At 50.7% G+C, this 9,613-nt stretch overlaps 1 pseudogene; it reads right to left on the bottom strand.

The window, feature by feature from the left end:
- Positions 1-5,224: 5,224 nt before the first annotated feature.
- On the bottom strand, positions 5,225-5,354 carry LOC144509539 (U2 spliceosomal RNA; annotated as a pseudogene).
- Positions 5,355-9,613: the final 4,259 nt, after the last annotated feature.

Raw genomic sequence — 9,613 nt, forward strand, 5'->3', positions numbered from 1 at the left:
CTTACCACCAGCTCCCCATCCGCCCTGAGGACCGCCAATATACTGCTTTCGAGGCAGATGGCTGCCTCTATCACTTCCTTAGGGTCCCCTTCGGCGTCACCAACGGGGTCTCGGTTTTCCAGCGGGAGATGGACCGAATGGTGGACCAGAACGGGCTGCAGGCCACCTTCTCGTACCTGGATAATGTCACCATCTGTGGCCATGATCAGCAGGAGCACGACGCAAACCTCAATAAATTCCTCCACACGGCCGCTCTCCTTAACCTGACCTACAATAAGGAGAAGTGTGTCTTCCGCACTCACCGCCTCACCATCCTGGGGTATGCAGTGGAAAACGGGGTCATCGGCCCTGATCCTGACCGAATGCATCCCCTCCTGGAACTTCCCCTTCCCACCAATCTCAAAGCACTGAGGAGATGCCTGGGCTTCTTCTCATACTATGCCCAGTGGGTCCCTAATTATGCGGATAAGGCCCGTCCGCTCATTAAATCCACCCTTTTTCCCCTGTCGGGAGAGGCCCGCTTGGCCTTCGACCGCATCAAAGCGGACATCGCAAAGGCCACGATGCACGCGGTGGATGAGTCAATCCCCTTCCAGGTGGAGAGCGATGCGTCTGACTTCGCCCTGGCCGCCACCCTTAACCAGGCGGGCAGACCCGTGGCCTTCTTTTCACGAACCCTCCAAGGCTCGGAAATTCGACACTCCTCTGTCGAGAAGGAGGCTCAGGCCATCGTCGAAGCGGTGCGACACTGGCGACACTACTTAGCTGGCCGACGGTTCACTTTGCTCACTGACCAACATTCGGTGGCTTTTGTGTTCAACAACGCGCAGAGGGGCAAGATTAAGAACAATAAGATACTGAGGTGGAGGATTGAGCTCTCCACCTACAATTATGATATCTTATACCGGCCCGGGAAGCTCAATGAGCCTCCGGACGCTCTGTCTCGTGGAACATGTGCCAGCGCACAAGTGAACCAGCTACAGACTCTCCACAATGACCTCTGTCACCCGGGAGTCATCAGGCTGTACCATTTTATTAAGGCCCGTAACTTGCCCTATTCTGTTGAGGACGTCCGGTCTATAACCAGACACTGCCCGGTCTGCGCGGAGTGTAAGCCGCACTTCTATCGGCCAGACAGAGCACACTTCATCAAAGCCACCCGCCCCTTTGAACGCCTCAGTATTGATTTCAAAGGGCCCCTCCCTTCTTCTGACCGCAACATCTATTTCCTCAACGTTATAGATGAGTACTCCCGATTCCCTTTCGCCATTCCCTGCCCGGATATGACTTCATATCGTCAGGGCCCTGCACAGCCTCTTCACCCTGTTCGGTTTCCCTAGCTACATCCATAGCGACCGGGGATCCTCCTTCATGAGTGATGAGCTGTGTCAGTACCTGCTCTCTAAAGGCATAGCCTCGAGTAGAACTACCAGCTACAACCCCAGGGGAAACGGACAGGTAGAGAGGGAGAATGCGACAGTCTGGAAGGCCATTTTACTACGGTCTAAAGGTCTTCCAGTCACTCGCTGGCAAGAGGTCCTCCCTGATGCACTGCACTCAATTAGGTCACTCCTGTGTACGGCTACCAATGCCACCCCTCATGAGCGGATGTTTGCTTTCCCTAGGAAGTCCTCCTCGGGGATCTCACTACCGTCGTGGCTGACGTACCCAGGCCCGATTCTGCTCCGGAGGCATGTGCGGCCCCATAAGTTGGACCCCCTGGTCGAAAGGGTCCAGCTCCTCCACGCCAACCCCCAAAATGGCTATGTGGCGTACCCCGATGGGCGGGAGGACACGGTCTCTATCCGGGACCTGGCGCCTGTGGGTGCCCCGGAGCCCACTATGACCCCTCCACCCCACATCCCTAGACCCCTCTGTTGTTCAGGTAGCACCAGGTCCGCTTACTTCTTTGTCCCCTGTATGCAGCTCGCCTGAGCCCCCGGAGTCACCACGCAGTACCCGACCAGAAGGGACGACGGCGGACTCGAGCGGATTCACCCTGCCACCTGAGACAACACCACCACCGGTACTACAGCGGTCGTAGCAGCGGATCAAACCACCCGACAGGCTGAATCTGTGAGGTGTCGACGTCTTACTTCAGCCGTGACTCTTGTATGCATTCTGTGACTTTTGTATATATTCCGTGACTTTGTATATATTGTTCCACCCATCTCACCCCCGCCGGACTCTTTTTTTAAACGGGGTGAATGTGGTGACCCACTGTAACTATGTATTTTTTTTTAATTTCAAAAATATACTTTATTCATTAAAAAAAACTCTCAAATAAGACATTGCAAACGACAGATCCAAAAGTTACAAACAGTGCAAAAAATGAATAATTTTTACCCTATAATACAGTGCTTATTTACAAAACATTACATTTATTACATTTCATTACTTCAAACTATGTACATACATCAGAGTTTACTGTGTGCCGTTATTTTTCAGATTGGCACACAGTTACGCAGGCCGAGGGTATTCTGCAGTTACCCGGCCCTCGGTCTACCTCGGTTGAGACGCTTTGCACGGTGGCCTTTCCCCATTGTGCCTTTGCGGCGGCTGCCCCAAGCTTGAGCGCGTCCCTCAGCACGTAGTCCTGGACCTTGGAATGTGCCAGTCTGCAACACTCGGTCGAGGACAATTCTTTCAGCTGGAAGATCAGCAAGTTTTGGGCGGACCAAAGCGCGTCCTTCACCGAGTTGATGACCCTCCAGCAGCAGTTGATATTTGTCTCGGTGTGCGTCCCCGGAAACAGCCCGTAGAGCACAGAGTCCTGTGTCACCGAGCTGCTCGGGACGAACCGCGACAAATACCACTGCATCTCACTCCAGACCTTCTTTGCAAAGGCACATTCCACAAGGAGGTGTGCGACCGTCTCATCAGCCCCGCAGCCACTTCGAGGGCAGCATGCGGTGAGGTTGAGACCTTGGGCATGCATAAAGGATCTGACGGGGAGTGCCCTTCTCACCACCAGCCAAGCCAGGTCTTGGTGCTTGTGAGTTCTGGTGATGAGGCATTCTGCCAAATGACATTGACAGTCCGCTCAGGGAACCATCCGACAGGATCAGCCGTCTCCTTTTCTCTCAGGGCCTCAAGGACATTACGTGCTGACCACTGCTTGATAGCCATGTGGTCAAAGATGTGTTTCCGGAAGAATTTCTCCACGAAGGACAGGTGCTGCGGTACGGTCCAACTACTTGGAGTGTTCCGTGGCAATGTGGCCAGACCCATCCTCCGCAACACTTGGGACAGGTAGAACCTCAAAACATAGTGGCACTTGCTGTTACTGTACCGAGGATCTACACACAGCTTGATGCAGCCGCACACAAAGGTGACCATCAGGATGAGGGCGGCGTTGGGAACGTTTTCCCCTCCGCTCTCTGGAGATTTGTGCATCGCCTCCCTCCGGACACGATCCATCTTTGCTCTCCAGATAAATTTGAAGATGGCCCGGGGCACTGCTGCTGCGCAGGATTTGGGAAGAGGCCACACCTGCGCCACGTACAACAACACGGACTGTACCTCGCATCGGATCACAAAGTTTTTCCCCGTGATAGAGAGGGAGCGTTGCTTCCACAATCCCAATTTTTGTCTGGCTTTGGCGATGCGCTCCTCCCAGTTTTTGGTGTGTGCCCCTGCCGCCCCAAACCATATCCTTGAGGTAGTCTGCCTTGATGGTGAAGGGGACAAAGGATGTGTCAGGCCAGTTCCCGAAGAACATGGCCTCGCTCTTACCCTGGTTGACTTTGGCCCCCGAGGCCAGCTCGAACTGCTCACAGACTCGAAGAAGCCTGCGAACAGACGAGGGGTCCGAGCAGAAAACAGCCACGTCATCCATGTAGAGGGAGGCTTTGACTTGCGTCCCTCCGCTGCCTGGGATTGTAACCCCTTTGATGCCTGGGTCGCTTCTGAGGGCCTCAGCAAAGGGTTCAATGCAACACACAAAAAGGACGGAGGAGAGAGGGCAGCCCTGCCTGGCTCCAGACCTGATCTGAAACATATCTGATTCCCACCCATTGATTGAAACTACGCTACTGATGTCTGTGTAGAGCAGTTGGATCCAATTGCGGATTCCCTCCCCAAAGCCCATTTTGGAGAGCACATCCATCATGTAGCTGTGCGATATTGTGTCAAACGCCTTCTCCTGGTCTAGACTGATGAGGCAGGTGTCCACCCGCCTGTCCTGCTGTAGGCGATTGTATCCCTGAGTAGCGCGAGGCTATCAGAGATCTTCCTGCCTGGTACAGCACAGGTTTGATTAGAATGGATCACTGACCCCAGAGCAGACTTGACCCGGTTGGCGATGACCTTGGCCAGAATTTTATAATCCACATTCAATAGTGAAATGGGTCTCCAATTTCTAATTTCTTCCCTTTCCCCCTTCTGCTTGTAGATGAGGGTAATGATGCCTTTCCTCATGGATTCTGACATGCTGCCTTCCAGAAGCATATTCTCGTATACTTCCAGGAGGTCCGGGCCCGTCAAGTCCCACAACGCTGAGTAAAACTCAGCCAGTAAGCCATCGCTTCCGGGAGTTTTACCCTTCTGAAGGGACTCGACGACCTTTGTCAGCTCATCCAGAGCTCTGTCCAGGCTCTCCCGCTCGCCGTCGTCTAAGACCTGCGTGACAGATGACAGGAAAGACTGGGAGGCCGTGCTGTCTGTTGGCTTCAGGTCATACAGTCCGGCATAGAAGGATTTGCAAATCCTCAGAACGTCAGACTGCGATGACCTTACAGAGCCATCTTCTTCCTTCAGGCTTGTGATCACAGAGGTTTCTCTGTGCACCTTCTGGAAGAAGAAACGCGAGCACGTTTCGTCCTGCTCCACGGAGCGGACCCTGGACCGGAAAATAACCTTGGAGGCCTCCGAGGCAAAGAGCGAGGCTTACTGGCTCTTCACCTCCCGGAGATCCTCCTTGACATCAACCCCCATTGACTGCAGTTGGAGTAGTTCCTGCATGCTTTTCTGGAGTCGGGACATTTCCCCCCGTCTCTCCCTGGCCTTCTATTATATATATAGATATTTTTTTATATACTTTTCCAATTCAATCAAATCAAATCCAATTCAGAGTCTCAACAAGTTGAGACATTTCAGATCCAGGCTGACAAGACAGGACGGGAGACCAAAACCACCCTGTCCTGGGCCTGATCTACATGAGTCAAGCTGATTGGAGAAGGGGGAGGATCCTCCTCCAAGACTTGAGCTCATTTGCATCTTAGCCAAAAGGCCGAGATGCCGCTTTTAAAAATTGCTTCATATGAAACATATGAAGCCTCAGCATAACCTAATGACCTCAACCAAGTGCAGATCCGATACTACACTTGATCTTAGCCAAAAGGCCGGGAAGCGTCTGTAACTACGTATTATATGCCTGGACACACCCCTGCTGCGCCTGACCCGAGACTCTCCCTTTCCGCCTGAATGAGGTATAAAGGTGACGGTTCCTCCTCTCTGCCTCAGCCTGGACCAGGTTAGCTTACAAGGGTGTGTTCCAGTTCTTTGTGATTAAAAGCCTGTTGTATTTCACACACTCGCTGGAGTCCTCGTGAATTGATGATGCATCACCCTGCCGAACAATCTGTCAGCAATGCACCTCTCCCGGGGTTGGAGAGTGTTGAGGATGAACCCCAATAATGCACGGTGAGTACTCAAATCTTTCAAGTTTCTAATTACTTGTGCACAAGTATTGCCGGGTGTTCTGCTGATTCATTAAAAAAATGCAATAGTTATAGTTAATTATAGCAAATGAGAAATGAACAACTTTCTAATCCTTAATTTGCATACATATCCACCAATCATAGCATAGCCTTTTGCCCTTTCTTATCCAATTGAAAACTGTCTCCTGCCAACCCCTCATTAGCATAATATGCCCCCATATGTTGCTCCTTGATATTTTCTCATGGAAATGTCATACTTTCCATCCTGGGGCCAAGGCTGGAGGCAGTGTTTATGGAACCAACACAAGGTTTTTAGATTTAGTCGCTTATCTTGAGTACGTAAGCGCTGGCTTCACTGGAGGCCTCGTATGCTGATGAGCGTTTTCCATTCTTTGACAGAGTTTTTTGACAGTTATGGAACTTTAATTTTCACAATTGTTTGTAACCTAACTTCCACAAGAGCATGATAATTGAGATGAGCAGGCAGGATGGTGTTTGGATGCTTTCTGTGTGACTTTGACCATGTGAACCAACAATTCCTGATAAGCGGCAATACCGCCTCCTTCCAACAGATGCCGCCGTCTTCCAATGCTGCCATAAGTCAGAGCAATGAGCAAGAAAACTGACATTAGTCAAAGGATCATTTATTCTGTCTCATTTATTTATCCTTTCTATCGTTAGTCATCCAGGAAGCTCCACCTCCTGATCCTTCCTTTCACCCTGATGAGTATTTGCTTCCTTTGTACTCAATCCTTCTTCTCCACATATATACTTTATTCCTGGAATTTGCAAAAAGATTTAGAAACATTGAATATTGCAGAAATTGCAATTTACAAACATACCAACAAGGAACTGGAGGAGGCCATTCAGCCCCTCAAACCTGCTGCGCAAGTTCACAAAATCACAGCTGATCTGATTGTATCCTCAAATCCTCATCCCATTTACCCCCAATAATCCATTCCCCCCGCCTTGCCTGTGAAGAATCTCTCCACCTCTGCCTTAAAGATATTCTATGGGAGGGATCTTGAGCCCATGTTCACCGTCCGTGGGAATATCGGCACAGTCTCAAAATGTGGAGAGTTCGGTAAAGCCTGATTCTTGACCACATGGCTATCAAGCAGTGGTCAGCATGTAATGTCCTTGAGGCCCTGAGAGAAAAGGAGACGGCAGATCCTGTCGGATGGTTCCCTGAGCGGACTGTCAATGTCATTTGGCAGAATGCCTCATCACCAGAACTCACAAACAAGCACCAAGACCTGGCTTGGCTGGTGGTGAGAAGGGCACTCCCCGTCAGATCCTTTATGCACGCCCGAGGGCACAACCTCACTGCACGCTGCCCTCGAAGCGGCTGCGGGGCTGATGAGACGGTCGCACACCTCCTTGTGGAATGTGCCTTTGCAAACAAGGTCTGGAGTGAGATGCAGTGGTATTTGTCGCGGTTCGTCCCGAGCAGCTCGGTGACGCAGGACTCTGTGCTCTACGGGCTGTTTCCGGGGACACACACCGAGACAAATATCAACTGCTGCTGGAGGGTCATCAACTCGGTGAAGGACGTGTTTTGGTCCGCCCGAAACTTACTGATCTTCCAGCTGAAAGAATTGTCCTCGACCGAGTGTTGCAGACTGGCACATTCCAAGGTCCAGGACTACGTGCTGAGGGACGCGCTCAAGCTTGGGGCAGCCGCCACCAAGGCACAATGGGGAAAGGCCACCGTGCAAAGCGTCTCAACCGAGGCAGACCGAGGGCCGGGTAACTGCAGAATACCCTCGGCCTGCGTAACTGTGTGCCAACCTGAAAAATAACGGCACACAGTAAACTCTGATGATGCATGTACATAGTTTTAAGTAATGAAATGTAATGAATGTAATGTTTTTTTGTAAATAAACATGTACTGGAGGGTAAAAATGATTCATTTATTGGACTGTTTGTAACTATTGGATCTGTCATTTGAAATGTCTTATTTGAAAGTTTTTTTTTGTGAATAAAGTATATTTTTGAAATTTAAAAAAAAAGCCTGATTCTTGCCGACGAGATTGCGTTTTCCGATTTTGAGCTAACCTTGTTGGTGGAGTGATGTGGAACACGCCGGGCAAGGGGGCGAACTGAATTTTAATGTGTCAGCATCTCATTAGCGAGCACTCCTGCTGGATATCCAGCCCGCACCAAATATTCAGCTGGTGCCAGCATGGCTTCACATCGGGGCCACTTCCAACAGCTCTACATAAGCGTGACCCTGGCTCCATCTCCTCCGAGGGGGATATTGGAGGTGAATGCTCTGGCAGCCAGTACTTCCCGGGCAGTCCAACAAGCAAGGAGCACCAGGGGAGAATGCTGGGGATGTCCACAGATGCATCTCAGGGTCGGGATGAAAGGTTACTGTCACCATCGTGGGTTGGTAGTGGGTTGGAGTGTGTGTGGGTCGACCAGACACCTTACCTTCCTTTCATCTCAGGTCGCCCCTTGCTCTGAGGGGATGTGCTGGCTGCCAAACAGGCATCACTTCCCGGTTCCTCCATGCTGGATAAGTGTTCAAACAGGAGCTGAGTGGGTGCCCCGTCCTTGTTGGAGCTGCAAACTGGGTGGGAGGCAGCCACAACACAGGGGCTGTACTGGGTGTGACTATAAAGTCCTGGGATCCTGCTTTGGGACAGGCTAGACTGCAAGGGCAGTGTGGGGGTATCAGCGATGGGGAATTACCCTGCCTCATGAGGCATAAAGTCCCTCTCACCTGGGGGAGGAAACCTATAACCCTCACTCTGCCAATGGTGTGAGGCCAGAGGGGATTATTGGACAGGAAGTTCAAATCCACTTCTCTGCAAATTCTGACTGTCAGGTACAGCAGTGAAAGTGCATTAATTGCTCTCACGCAAGGCAGCTTAACTGCGCAGCAATGAAGAGCCTGAAGAATGAGGCTGTCCTCTAGGGAGTTGCTTCAAAAGCTCATTGCAGACCTCTCAGGATTCTGCTGTATATCGACCAGATGAATGTTGTTGCCAGAGCAACTAACTGACAATTCTTTGAGGAGTCCAGCATGCCAGTTTAATATCCAGAGCTAGACCTAGTTGCACAATCTGGGGACAAAGGTTAACACATTGGAACACCAAGCCCCAAGAATGTAGACGTGTCTCGTTTGATTTGATTTATTATTGTCACATGTATTAGCATACAGTGAGAAGTATTGTTTCTTGCGCGTGATACAGACAAAGCATACCATTCATAGAGAAGGAAAGGAGAGAATGTACTGTTACAGTCATAGCTAGAGTGTAGAGAAAGATCAACTTAGTGCGAGGTAGGTCCATTCAAAAGTCTGAATGCAGCAGGGAAGAAGCAGTTCTTGAGTCAGTTGGTACGTGACCTCACACTTTTGTATCTTTTTCCTGACGGAAGAAGGTGGAAGAGAAAATGTCCTGGGGTGCCTGGGGTCCATAATTATGCTGGCTGCTTTGCCGAGGCAGCAGTAAGTTTAGACAGAGTCAATGGATGGGTGGCTGGTTTGCGTGATGGTTTGAGCTACATTCATGACCTTTTGTAGTTTCCTGCGGTCTTGGGCAGAGCAGGAGCCATACCAAGCTGTGATACAACCAGAAAGAATGCTTTCTATAGTGCCTCTGTAAAAGTTGGTGAGAGTCGTAGCTGACGTGCCAAATTTCTTTAGTCTTCTGAGAAAGTAGAGACGTTGTGGGCTTTCTTAACTATAGTGTCGGCATGGGGGGACCAGAACAGGTTGTTGGTGATTTGGACACCTAAAAACCTGAAGCTCTCGACCCTTTCTACTTTGTCCCTGTTCTCCATGTTCTCCCTCACACCACCCCCTCCGACATTACGGCCACATCCCCGCACAGCTTCCTCTGAACTCCAGCAGGGTGAATAGTGTTGAGCCTCTATTGTCCCATGACATTTGTCCCCACACATTCCCCACCCCCCACCAACCCCAGCCAATGAACATGAGTCCC

This window comes from Mustelus asterias, chromosome 21 (assembly GCF_964213995.1).
Source record: "Mustelus asterias chromosome 21, sMusAst1.hap1.1, whole genome shotgun sequence".
Classification (NCBI taxonomy): Eukaryota; Metazoa; Chordata; class Chondrichthyes; order Carcharhiniformes; family Triakidae; genus Mustelus; species Mustelus asterias.